This window comes from Odontesthes bonariensis, chromosome 8 (genome assembly GCF_027942865.1).
Source record: "Odontesthes bonariensis isolate fOdoBon6 chromosome 8, fOdoBon6.hap1, whole genome shotgun sequence".
NCBI classification, from domain to species: domain Eukaryota; kingdom Metazoa; phylum Chordata; class Actinopteri; order Atheriniformes; family Atherinopsidae; genus Odontesthes; species Odontesthes bonariensis.
In genome coordinates this window covers 29,655,088-29,669,392 of record NC_134513.1, presented here as the reverse complement: position 1 = coordinate 29,669,392, position 14,305 = coordinate 29,655,088, and positions in this window count along the sequence as shown.

Genomic DNA, 14,305 nt, shown 5'->3' with positions numbered 1-14,305 from the left:
GTCAAATTTAGGGTTGGGGTTATTACAATCTCTTCAGTATATACCCAAATGTGGAAGGCAAATGAGGTCAAATTATAAATGTGTTGATATGCAGTATGCATTAAATAGCCATACCAAATATGACCACTAGGTGGACCTACCAAGCATAAATAGAAGGTCAACTACATGAATAAGGCAGTAGAACAAGTGATGTTGAACCTGGAGACATGATTGAAAATGTTTGTTAAATAAAGTGGAGTACAAGCTCTTTAAGGAAGCTACAAAGTTTATCGACTGAGTTCGTAAACAACACATGGTACCAGGAGTGGGGTTTGAACCCACGTGGGCGAGCCACTATGCTTTCAATCACGTTACATCCAGTCCTCAGCATGCACAGGCAAATGGCAAAGCTGAAAAGGGGGTGCACATCATTAAACAGATTCTGAAAAAGACCACAGACAGCAAGTCAGATCCTTACTTAGCTCTTCTAGGCTACAGAGCTGCCCCGCTTGAATGTGGTTTATCCCCAGCAGAACTGTTAATGAATCGCAAAGTACGCACAACCCTTCCCTGTTACACAGACATCAAGCACAACACAGGGATACAGACAAAATTGGAGAACATGAAGTGGAAACAGAAACAACGTTTTGACAAGTCAACTAAGCCTCTCAGTCCACTCGCCAAGGATGACGTGGTGCGAATCCAGGATCAAGAAGCATGGAACAGAAAAGCAACTGTTCTCCAGGAGGTCGGACCTAGATCCTATGAAGTGAAGACTGAAGAAGGACATGTGCTCAGAAGGAACCGCCGCAGCCTTCTGAAAACAAAAGAGACTTTCACAGAGGCTGAAAATGATTCTGATGATTTCAGTGCAGACGCAGCATCAAGTGCAGACAATGGACATTTGCAGGAGGACACAAGCAATGTTCAGTCGGAATTACCTGTCCTGAGAAGATCTGGGCGCCAGACAAAAAGACCTGATAGACTGAACTTGTAAGAAGAATGGACTGGATATTGGTTCACTGTAAAAAAATAAAAAAAAACTGGTGATGTGTTGATGAATGTTTAAAGTAAGTATCAGTGTGTTAGATCTATTAAGTAAGTAAGTTAAGTATCAGTGTGTTAATGTTTGGATCTACAGAAGGGGGGATGTGTTGATATGCAGTATGCATTAAATAGCCATTCCAAATATGACCACTAGGTGGACCTACCAAGCATAAATAGAAGGTCAACTACATGAATAAGGCAGTAGAACAAGTGATGTTGAACCTGGGCTGTGTTCGAAACCGCCTACTACATACTACATACTTGAAAACGGCATACTCATCTATCTGACAGTATGCAGAGCGTTTACACACAGTGCACTTCACTCCTGCCCGAGCCGAAATCAGCCGGCCTGAAAAGCTGATTTCGCTTAAGCTATAAACTCTGTAAATATATAACTTTAGCAACATTTGACACATTTTCAGGCGAGAAAGTAGTCATTTAGACCCCCAAGGTGTTGAAAATCTGACAAAATACCGGCTATTTACAATTTTGTTCCCACGAATTCGCCGCTAGTAAAGCTAGCCGCAGTGAGCAACGCACTTCCGGTTATGCCGTTTTGACTGCTCTCGTCCCGTTAACGGAATTTGACCGTTCAAATGGCGATGGGCGACGTCACGTTACGTTGCATCTTGGGTAGTTTGAGTGTGACAAGTAACCTCATGATGAATACTCAACATTTCGGCGAAACTAGTATGCATCTAGTGTACATCCGGGAACTTAAAAAAGTATGACTAGTAGGAATAGTAGGAGAAGTAGGCGGTTTCGAACACAGCCCTGGAGACATGTTTGAAAATGTTTGTTAAATAAAGTGGAGTACGAGCTCTTTAAGGAAGCTACAAAGTTTATCGACTGAGTTCGTAAACAACACAATAAAGGGCTTGCTTTCCAGGTAAAATGTGGCGGGATTTATGTCCACACTCCTCAGAAATCTTTTAGGTGCTCTTCTGGTGAGAGGCCTTAAACATATCACAGAAAATAATAATGGACTTACTGTGCTTTCTATGTTAAAATTCTCAGAATATTCCTTCCCTATTTTCACTTGTATTTTTCTTCCTTCTAAATTTTTTTTAATCCATTTAAACATACAACCATTTATACCTATTCTTCTAATTTTAACTAATAACCCTTCTCTCCACATCATATCATACGCTCTTTCAATATAAAAATATACTGCTACAACACTCTCTTTATTTACATGAGCCTTGCTTATTTCATTCTCTAGACATATTACTGGATCCATTGTAGTCCTCCCTCTCCTAAATCCACTTTGATACTTTGATATAAGTCCTACTTTCTATATAATATAACAATATTTCATTTACCATTCTCTCCATTATTTTACATATATTGGATGTTAAAGCTCTTGGTCTATAATTTTTTATTTTTGGTTTTGATTCATCTTTTCCTGGCTTTCTAATTGGTATAACCACAGCTTCTTTCCAACTTTTTGGTAATTCTCCCTCCTCCCAAATTCAATAATACAATTCCAATCAAATATTTTTAGAAAATTAACTTAAATTACTTACCATTATATAACAAATCTGATCTTTCCTGGAGCTGATAATTTATATTTTTAAACTGCCCTATTCAATTCCATTATTGTAAATGACATATTCAATAAATCATTCGATTCGACCATTTTCTCCAATAACTCCTTATTTTCCAGAATTGTCTTTTCTCGCCCTACTACACTGATAATTTCAGAACTATGAATTCTAACATACACTTTTCTCAACATCTCTGCCTTATCTTTATTTTTCACTGCTGTTGTTTCTCCGTTATTTAATATTGGATATCCATTCACTCTTTTAATTCCTTTCATTCTTTTAATCACTTTTAACAGTTCTTCTTACCTTTGCTTGCAATTTTTTGTATTCATTCAAATTCTGAGGGCTATGATTTCTTTTTAATACTTTAAAGGCTTTATTTTGTTTCTTCAATAGCTGCAGTACATTCTATTGTCCACCATGGTACCAACTTCCTTTCCTTTTTCCCACCTTTTATCCTTATAGTTCGACTAGCCACTTCTACAATAGCATTACATATATAAAGATTAAAATCCTCAATACTACTATTTAAATCCACTTTTGGTATTTTTAATTCACTATTATCTGAATGAGCCCTGAATCTTCTAAATCTAATTATACCTGATGAGCAACAGCTGTGTCACCTCCACGAGGAGCTGATTTAAACCTCACAGGTGGGTTGGGATGTTGTTTGCTGACTGGAACAATGGGAGCTGTTGGAGTGCTGCTGATTTCTGTGCTGACGGCTTGGCTGGCCAAAGGTTTTGCATTTTTGTCTGCTGTTTTTGGTGTTAAGTCCTAAAACTAGATTGTGTCTATTGTTCTTTCTCATGATTAGCATTTGTGGAAAAATATGCTCTCTCCATAGGATCATGTTGGCCAATAGTTGGGATGAATCATGGAGCTGCCAGTGAGGTTCAGAAAAAGCAAAGCGGTAAGGACAGCTGTAAGAAATGTTTTAAAGCTGTAGGTTTTCATAGTAACTCAATGCCTTTTGTGTCATAGACTTGTCTTCAAGGAAACCCCTTGAACTTGTCCAGCCAATGGATTCCATGTTGGGGAAGAACTCAAAAGAAGGTATGCATAATGAGTTTGAGTCTTCCTTGGATGGTGAAACTTTATAAACTGCGTTAGTTGAGCATTGACTGGAAAATGGTTTTCAGAAGACACCTGTCTGAACATTGACCCGTTTCAATCTGCAGCTGTTTACTTGACTTCTGCATAGTTGTATAGTACGTGTCAGGATATGGTAAAGCCCTTTAAAGCTTTGTCACACTGCAAGAAAAGCAACTAAACTGAGTTTAAAGCTGAAGTGTTTGCATTTTCTGTTTGACTAACTTGTCTATATTTCTTAATCCACTTTTGAACTTCTTTGCAGTCTTAATGGAAAGCAAAGAAGTTAAAGCTGCTGCATCCATTGGCCACATGAAATATAAGCAAGCTGAAATCTCACAAGTAAATCTGAAGGCTAAAAGAGAAGTGAATGTTTCTCTGGCTGCCGCCGCCAATCCGACAGAAGCTGCCGCTGCAGTGGCGGTCGCCGCCAATCCGACAGAAGCTGCCGCTGCAGTGGCGGTCGCCGCCAATCCGACGGAAGAAGCTGCCGCCGCAGTGGCGGTCGCCGCCAATCCGACGGAAGAAGCTGCCGCCGCAGTGGCGGTCGCCGCCAATCCGACGGAAGAAGCTGCCGCCTCCGCCGCAGTGGCGGTCACCGCCGCCAATCCGACGGAAGAAGCTGCCGCCGCAGTGGCGGTCACCGCCGCCAATCCGACGGAAGAGGCCGCCGCCGCCAATCCGACGGAAGAGGCCGCCGCCGCCAATCCGACGGAAGAAGCTGCCGCCGCAGTGGCGGTCACCGCCGCCAATCCGACGGAAGAAGCTGCCGCCGCAGTGGCGGTCGCCGCCGCCAATCCGACGGAAGAAGCTGCCGCCGCAGTGGCGGTCGCCGCCGCCAATCCGACGGAAGAGGCTGCCGCCGCCAATCCGACGGAAGAGGCTGCCGCCGCCAATCCGACGGAAGAGGCTGCCGCCGCCAATCCGACGGAAGAGGCTGCCGCCGCCAATCCGACGGAAGAAGCTGCCGCCGCCAATCCGACGGAAGAAGCTGCCGCCGCCAATCCGACGGAAGAAGCTGCCGCCGCCAATCCGACGGAAGAAGCTGCCGCCGCCAATCCGACGGAAGAAGCTGCCGCCGCCAATCCGACGGAAGAAGCTGCCGCCGCCAATCCGACGGAAGAAGCTGCCGCCGCCAATCCGACGGAAGAAGCTGCCGCCGCCAATCCGACGGAAGAAGCTGCCGCCGCCAATCCGACGGAAGAGGCTGCCGCCGCAGTGGCGGTCGCCGCCGCCAATCCGACGGAAGAGGCTGCCGCCGCAGTGGCGGTCGCCGCCGCCAATCCGACGGAAGAGGCTGCCGCCGCAGTGGCGGTCGCCGCCGCCAATCCGACGGAAGAGGCTGCCGCCGCCAATCCGACGGAAGAGGCTGCCGCCGCCAATCCGACGGAAGAGGCTGCCGCCGCCAATCCGACGGAAGAGGCTGCCGCCGCCAATCCGACGGAAGAGGCTGCCGCCGCCAATCCGACGGAAGAGGCTGCCGCCGCCAATCCGACGGAAGAGGCTGCCGCCGCCAATCCGACGGAAGAGGCTGCCGCCGCCAATCCGACGGAAGAGGCTGCCGCCGCCAATCCGACGGAAGAGGCTGCCGCCGCCAATCCGACGGAAGAGGCTGCCGCCGCCAATCCGACGGAAGAGGCTGCCGCCGCCAATCCGACGGAAGAGGCTGCCGCCGCCAATCCGACGGAAGAGGCTGCCGCCGCAGTGGCGGTCGCCGCCGCCAATCCGACGGAAGAGGCCGCCGTCTGAGGTGGCTGTCATGAAGCTGTCTAACTTGCCAGCCTGAACCTCTTTTTAAATAAAACGGTGGTATTGTACAATGTGTGCTGCTGAAACCAATTCCTTGGCTCTGAATAATTTATTTGTCTCGATGGAAGGGTGGCTGTCCAAGGCCTTCCTAAGGAAGGGAACCAGGGAGAAACATCCTGTGATGTTTGGAAATGGATTTAAGTTGGAGCTGCATGTTCTTATAGATGCAGCTACTCAAATCATGGCTCTGTACAGCCAGTTGCCAGCAGGGTCCTATCCAGTTTTCAGCCAAGTAACACCACCCCCAGCCATAACAACAAAGTAATGTAATGTCCTTAATCAAGGAAGTGAGCTGCAATGCCTTTTCTCCACATGGGGAGGAGCAATGACTGAAGCTAAAACTGTGTACAGCTGTCTCTGTATTTTTAATTTGTCTCGTGGAGTCATCTGAAAGTAAAATATTATGCCAGAACTCCTTTTTAAATGGTGATGAAGATGTAGGCGCCTGCAATGGTTTTTACTTCCTGAAGAGTGCAGATGTCTCTGCTTCCTCCTGCTGCTTACAGCTTTATTCACTTTTAAATCATTCTACTTTCCACAAGTCTTGGATATAATTTTATTCTTTTATTCCTTTAATTGTAAACGGTATTGGCCCTCCTGTTTACAAAAATAATCGAATAGAACAATGTCTCCTCACCCTGCAGTATCAGTAAGCTGCACAGTGTGAGCTCCTCTGTTAGGATAACACAACTCGAGGATTAAAACACTGCAAGACATATGTATAAACGAGGAATTTATTGATTCTAATATAGCTCCTGTGCAGGCTGTAGTGCCTTCATGTGCCAAAGGACTAACTCAGATCTTTCTACATGGGATCACAGCTGATGTGGACTCTCACACTGCAGAGGCAAGAGGCAACATGTACAGATTAAAAAGCAATGGGCCTAAAATTGATCCCCACACTTAATTTGAATTCTCGAGGAGCATGTATCCATACTTATGAAAAACTGTCAATCTGTGAGGTGTAAAGCCATTTACGAACAGTGCCAGAGCACCAGACTTCTAACTCTGTTTAATAAAATCTGGTGATCTACTGTGTCAAAAGCTGCACTAAGATCCAGCAACACCAGGGGCCCGTTGCACAAAAGTAGGATTTAGACATCCAGGATGAATTACTTAGCCAGGTTCAAGGAATCCAAAACATGGGCGCCCAGGCTTAGTGTGTTGCACAAAGGCCAAGCCAGGATGAGCAGACACGGATTCATTAAGCCAGGTGAAAGCGATCCTGGATAAGTGCTGCACACGGCTTGCTTAAATAGACCCCACGATCGATCATAGATTCACTTATTCACCATGGCAACAAGGGTGGCGTTTTTCTCCCCAGCGGAGCAAGAACTATTAATGGAAGCATATGAAGAGGTGAAGGAGAAAATAAAACAAAAAGGAAATACTGCCACAGTTAAAAAACAAAGGGAGCAAGCGTGGCAAACCATTGCTAACCGCCTGAATGCGTAAGTAGTGCACAAATACACACTCACCACTCCACTGAAACTATCACAATTAGGCTACAAGCAAAAAAAAATGTTAATTAACATATTTGAAAACATATTTGTAACCTACTTTGATTATGAATAAGTTGAAATTGACTGCATGTGAGTGAAACTATCTAAATGTAACTCCATGCTCCTCCACTGTTTCATCGTGTGTGTGTGTGTGTGTGTGTGTGTGTTTTTGTGTGTGTAGATTTAACATGACTGGGCCAAAACGGACATGGCAGCAAGTCAAAGTAAAATATAAGAACATCCTGCAGAATTGTAAGTCCCCTGACAAATACTTAACAAGTGTACTTTTTAGTAAGAATGTGCCTGCCGTCACATTGCCTGTACTGTGCATTAATTGGTTTAACATCTTATCATTTCAGATGGTCTGCTCCATTTGCAGACCCTCTGGAGGCACAACTGGCACACAACCATGCCCATGCCAGAACAAGGGCCCGGATAGAAATGACATTTGGCCTACTGAAGGCACACTGTCAGTGTCTGAACCACCTGAGAGTCAGCCCAGACAGGGCATGTGATATCATTGTGGCCTGTGCTGTCCTCCACAATGTGGCCTGCCTGAGAAAGGAGAGGGCCCCCAGAGTGCCAGCTCTCATAGACTGGGACAATCCTGCCATCTTCCCGGATGACGACTGTGGTCGGCTGGTCAGAGACCAATAGGTGTTAAATTATTTGAATTAATATGCATGTTGATTTAAGTTGGGCCTGCAATGGCAGAGGAATCTTTGTTAGGTTTTTGTGCTGTATAGGCAAGGCAATTTTATTTGTATAGCCCATTTTTACAAACAGTTTGTCTCAAACTGCATGCTTTGATTCTGTGCTTTTTGTCTTGTACAGCACTGTGTGACTTCAGTTTTGAAAGGAGCTGATGGTTTACTTGCTTTGATTCATCCTTGTTCAATAGAGGAACATCATGGTACACTCTAATGTGTATTTATATTTATATGGTGATGTACTTTATGTGTATTCTGTGGGAAACTAAATTGTCTAATGATTGCAAGTTAATCTAAAATCATCAGTTATCTAAAAAGATTGCAATTAATGATCACAAATGTTTCAATAATGATAGTGGGTATAGTTAAATGTTTTAACAATATGTTCTAGGCAGTGGAATAAATATTGGTTTCCATTTGTGGTGACCGCTGACTGAGATAAGGAATGAGATTAAATAGATCCTGGAACTTAGCCTGGTCTGGAGCAGGCTAGCTTCACAGAATAAATCTCCATGGTAACTTAGGTCTGAACATATCCCACTTCCCTCTATCCCACTTTTGAGCAACTGGATTACGGATAAGTTGAGCCAGTATAGCCTACATATCCCGGCTTAATCCCTTATCTTAGTTTTGTGCAACGGGCCCCTGGGGGGTGTTCCTAGAAAGTAGCTAAAGAAAGCCTGGCTATAGCCGGTAAGCGTCGCTTGAACTAGCGCCATCTCCCAATTAAGCCTCAAGTCGTTCCTCGAAGATATTTCAGCTGCATCTCAGTGAGGCTAATCCAAGCGAGGCTTACATAGCCTAGCTTAGTGCGAGTGCACGAGGAACGTAAGAAGCCCTGACGAGTGGATGGTGGAAAAATGGAGATCTGTGTGAAAAGGAAAGCAAGACAAGCGCTGTTGTTTTTTCGGCAGCTGAACAAATAATGCTGATGGAGCTGTATGAGGATTTTAAAAGTGTCATAACCAGAAATGGTAATACAGCTGCGATCAATAAAGCGAAGAAACGGCATGGCCAGGCTAACTGCTGACAGACTAAATGCGTAAGTTATGAAAGTTTCATACCATTGACATTCATTTTACTGTTCTCATGTATTTATGCTCTCCTCTTTGTGTTATAATGTGTTTACATAAAGCATGCTGAATTGTCTCTGTATGAGATGTACAGCACACATACACTGGCCCTGCTCACTTTATTAATAACACAATGATCGACACGCATCATCATACTTTGTGACTATATTATCCTGTGTGTGTGACCCACATATTATTTTTTCACTGTTACATCTCAACAGGAGCAATCTTAACAGCCAAAAGCGTACCTGGCAGCAGGTGAAGGTAAAGCACAGCAAAATATCAGAGTGGTAAGTAGCCTTTGAAGAAATGTGTTTGTCCAATAAAGAGAGCACCAAACTAGATATGGAACACAAGAAACTGAAAATAAAAAAGATCAAGCTCGAGATTATGAAACTGGAGAGGGATGTTAGTATAAATTCAGATAAAGGAGAATTTCGTGTTGTGAACTGTATTTAATTCTGTTTTCTCTCCACAGCTTGAGAAACATGTAATAATAATTAAACAATTCAACACAACTTGAACTCAAACTTGTCATTATTGTACGGTTCATGCAAAGTGTTAGAAATGTGTTTTTCACATTTATATTCACAGTGGGGTACCATGACCTAAACGTGTGGAAAGTTATAAATCATCTCTGTCCATTTAGTCTTAAATAAGATGATCTTGAGCAGAAAGCGAACACCATGGAGAAACACTATGATGGTAAAGGCCTTGAAAACAGAATGCAGGAATGCAGAGCGTAAATGGAGAAAAACTAAACTTCAAATTCACCATGACCTCTACAAACAAAGTCTTTGTAATTTTAACCACGGGTTACTCCGCGCTAGACAGTAACACTTATCTAAAATGATTAATAAGAACATCAACAACACTCGTGCTCTTTTTGCTATGGTTAATAAGCTGACAACCCCCCCAAAACAGATAGTTTCAGAACTCTGTTCCACAGAAAAATGCAATGAATTTGCTTGTTTTTTCAATGAAAAATCAAATCTATAAGGCTAAATATCAACATAAATCAGCAAAATAATAAAATGACGCAATCTTTAAAACCACCTAGGAATCAATCAACTATGATGTCAGAATTCAATAAAGTTGACCAAAAAACCATAGAAGAAACAGTCCAGCATCTTAAATCATCGAAATCCTGTCTTGACACAATGCCATCTGACTTCTTTAAAACTATTGTAAGTTCTGTCCAAACAGATTTGCAGCAAATAATAAACTGCTCATTTCAATCAGGCACGTTTCCTAAACCCTTAAAATTAGCTGCCATCAAGCCACTCAAAAAAAAAGACAACATTGGATGCTTCCATTTTAACCAACTACAGACCCATCTCAAATCTTCCTTTTATAGCCAAGATTGTTGAGAAAGTGGTTTTTAATCAACTCAGTAAGTTCTTGAACTCCAGTGGACTCCTTGACAAATTTCAGTCAGGCTTCCGACCTCACCACAGTACAGAAACGGCTCTCATTAAAGTGTTAAATGACATAAGGTTGAACACTGACTCAGGCAAGGTGTCAGTTCTGGTATTGTTGGGTCTCAGTGCTGCATTTGACACTGTGGATCACAGTATACTGCTGAACAGGTTGGAAACCTGGGCAGGACTCAGCGGGACAGTCCTAGAATGGTTCAGGTCCTACTTGGAGGAGCGGTGTTATTTTGTGACTATTGGAAGTAATCAATCTGATCGAGTGGCTATGACGTGGAGTTCCTCAGGGGTCAGTTCTTGGACCCCTTCTGTTCACCCTATACATGCTGCCTCACAGATATATCTCGTACTGTCTCCAGATGACTGCAGTCCTATAGAGTCATTGTGCGACTGCTTAGAGCAAGTCAAAAAGTGGATGAACCTTAATTTCCTTCAGCTAAATCAAGAAAAAACTGAGGTCATTGTGTTTGGCACCAAAGAGAAGAGGTTTGCTGTCAGTAAACACCTTGAGTCACTGTCTCTAGAAACTAAAGACCAAGTCCGGAACCTCGGCGTGCTGATAGACTCAGACCTGACCTTTAAATATCATATCAAATCAGTCACCAAATCAGCCTTTTATCAACTTAAGAACATATCCAGAATTAAGGGTTTCATGTCCCAAACACTCCCACTTTTGGTATTTTTAATTCACTATTATCTGAATGAGCCCTGAATCTTCTAAATCTAATTATACCTGATGAGCAACAGCTGTGTCACCTCCACGAGGAGCTGATTTAAACCTCACAGGTGGGTTGGGATGTTGTTTGCTGACTGGAACAATGGGAGCTGTTGGAGTGCTGCTGATTTCTGTGCTGACGGCTTGGCTGGCCAAAGGTTTTGCATTTTTGTCTGCTGTTTTTGGTGTTAAGTCCTAAAACTAGATTGTGTCTATTGTTCTTTCTCATGATTAGCATTTGTGGAAAAATATGCTCTCTCCATAGGATCATGTTGGCCAATAGTTGGGATGAATCATGGAGCTGCCAGTGAGGTTCAGAAAAAGCAAAGCGGTAAGGACAGCTGTAAGAAATGTTTTAAAGCTGTAGGTTTTCATAGTGACTCAATGCCTTTTGTGTCATAGACTTGTCTTCAAGGAAACCCCTTGAACTTGTCCAGCCAATGGATTCCATGTTGGGGAAGAACTCAAAAGAAGGTATGCATAATGAGTTTGAGTCTTCCTTGGATGGTGAAACTTTATAAACTGCGTTAGTTGAGCATTGACTGGAAAATGGTTTTCAGAAGACACCTGTCTGAACATTGACCCGTTTCAATCTGCAGCTGTTTACTTGACTTCTGCATAGTTGTATAGTACGTGTCAGGATATGGTAAAGCCCTTTAAAGCTTTGTCACACTGCAAGAAAAGCAACTAAACTGAGTTTAAAGCTGAAGTGTTTGCATTTTCTGTTTGACTAACTTGTCTATATTTCTTAATCCACTTTTGAACTTCTTTGCAGTCTTAATGGAAAGCAAAGAAGTTAAAGCTGCTGCATCCATTGGCCACATGAAATATAAGCAAGCTGAAATCTCACAAGTAAATCTGAAGGCTAAAAGAGAAGTGAATGTTTCTCTGGCTGCCGCCGCCAATCCGACAGAAGCTGCCGCTGCAGTGGCGGTCGCCGCCAATCCGACAGAAGCTGCCGCTGCAGTGGCGGTCGCCGCCAATCCGACGGAAGAAGCTGCCGCCGCAGTGGCGGTCGCCGCCAATCCGACGGAAGAAGCTGCCGCCGCAGTGGCGGTCGCCGCCAATCCGACGGAAGAAGCTGCCGCCTCCGCCGCAGTGGCGGTCACCGCCGCCAATCCGACGGAAGAAGCTGCCGCCGCAGTGGCGGTCACCGCCGCCAATCCGACGGAAGAGGCCGCCGCCGCCAATCCGACGGAAGAGGCCGCCGCCGCCAATCCGACGGAAGAAGCTGCCGCCGCAGTGGCGGTCGCCGCCGCCAATCCGACGGAAGAAGCTGCCGCCGCAGTGGCGGTCACCGCCGCCAATCCGACGGAAGAAGCTGCCGCCGCAGTGGCGGTCGCCGCCGCCAATCCGACGGAAGAAGCTGCCGCCGCAGTGGCGGTCGCCGCCGCCAATCCGACGGAAGAGGCTGCCGCCGCCAATCCGACGGAAGAGGCTGCCGCCGCCAATCCGACGGAAGAAGCTGCCGCCGCCAATCCGACGGAAGAAGCTGCCGCCGCCAATCCGACGGAAGAAGCTGCCGCCGCCAATCCGACGGAAGAAGCTGCCGCCGCCAATCCGACGGAAGAAGCTGCCGCCGCCAATCCGACGGAAGAAGCTGCCGCCGCCAATCCGACGGAAGAAGCTGCCGCCGCAGTGGCGGTCACCGCCGCCAATCCGACGGAAGAGGCCGCCGCCGCCAATCCGACGGAAGAGGCCGCCGCCGCCAATCCGACGGAAGAGGCCGCCGCCGCCAATCCGACGGAAGAAGCTGCCGCCGCAGTGGCGGTCGCCGCCGCCAATCCGACGGAAGAAGCTGCCGCCGCAGTGGCGGTCACCGCCGCCAATCCGACGGAAGAAGCTGCCGCCGCAGTGGCGGTCGCCGCCGCCAATCCGACGGAAGAAGCTGCCGCCGCAGTGGCGGTCGCCGCCGCCAATCCGACGGAAGAGGCTGCCGCCGCCAATCCGACGGAAGAGGCTGCCGCCGCCAATCCGACGGAAGAAGCTGCCGCCGCCAATCCGACGGAAGAAGCTGCCGCCGCCAATCCGACGGAAGAAGCTGCCGCCGCCAATCCGACGGAAGAAGCTGCCGCCGCCAATCCGACGGAAGAAGCTGCCGCCGCCAATCCGACGGAAGAAGCTGCCGCCGCAGTGGCGGTCACCGCCGCCAATCCGACGGAAGAGGCCGCCGCCGCCAATCCGACGGAAGAGGCCGCCGCCGCCAATCCGACGGAAGAGGCCGCCGCCGCCAATCCGACGGAAGAGGCCGCCGCCGCCAATCCGACGGAAGAAGCTGCCGCCGCAGTGGCGGTCACCGCCGCCAATCCGACGGAAGAAGCTGCCGCCGCAGTGGCGGTCGCCGCCGCCAATCCGACGGAAGAAGCTGCCGCCGCAGTGGCGGTCGCCGCCGCCAATCCGACGGAAGAGGCTGCCGCCGCCAATCCGACGGAAGAGGCTGCCGCCGCCAATCCGACGGAAGAAGCTGCCGCCGCCAATCCGACGGAAGAAGCTGCCGCCGCCAATCCGACGGAAGAAGCTGCCGCCGCCAATCCGACGGAAGAAGCTGCCGCCGCCAATCCGACGGAAGAAGCTGCCGCCGCCAATCCGACGGAAGAGGCTGCCGCCGCCAATCCGACGGAAGAGGCTGCCGCCGCCAATCCGACGGAAGAAGCTGCCGCCGCCAATCCGACGGAAGAAGCTGCCGCCGCCAATCCGACGGAAGAAGCTGCCGCCGCCAATCCGACGGAAGAAGCTGCCGCCGCCAATCCGACGGAAGAAGCTGCCGCCGCCAATCCGACGGAAGAAGCTGCCGCCGCCAATCCGACGGAAGAAGCTGCCGCCGCCAATCCGACGGAAGAAGCTGCCGCCGCAGTGGCGGTCGCCGCCGCCAATCCGACGGAAGAGGCTGCCGCCGCAGTGGCGGTCGCCGCCGCCAATCCGACGGAAGAGGCTGCCGCCGCAGTGGCGGTCGCCGCCGCCAATCCGACGGAAGAGGCTGCCGCCGCCAATCCGACGGAAGAGGCTGCCGCCGCCAATCCGACGGAAGAGGCTGCCGCCGCCAATCCGACGGAAGAGGCTGCCGCCGCCAATCCGACGGAAGAGGCTGCCGCCGCCAATCCGACGGAAGAGGCTGCCGCCGCCAATCCGACGGAAGAGGCTGCCGCCGCCAATCCGACGGAAGAGGCTGCCGCCGCCAATCCGACGGAAGAGGCCGCCGTCTGAGGTGGCTGTCATGAAGCTGTCTAACTTGCCAGCCTGAACCTCTTTTTAAATAAAACGGTGGTATTGTACAATGTGTGCTGCTGAAACCAATTCCTTGGCTCTGAATAATTTATTTGTCTCGATGGAAGGGTGGCTGTCCAAGGCCTTCCTAAGGAAGGGAACCAGGGAGAAACATCCTGTGATGTTTGGAAATG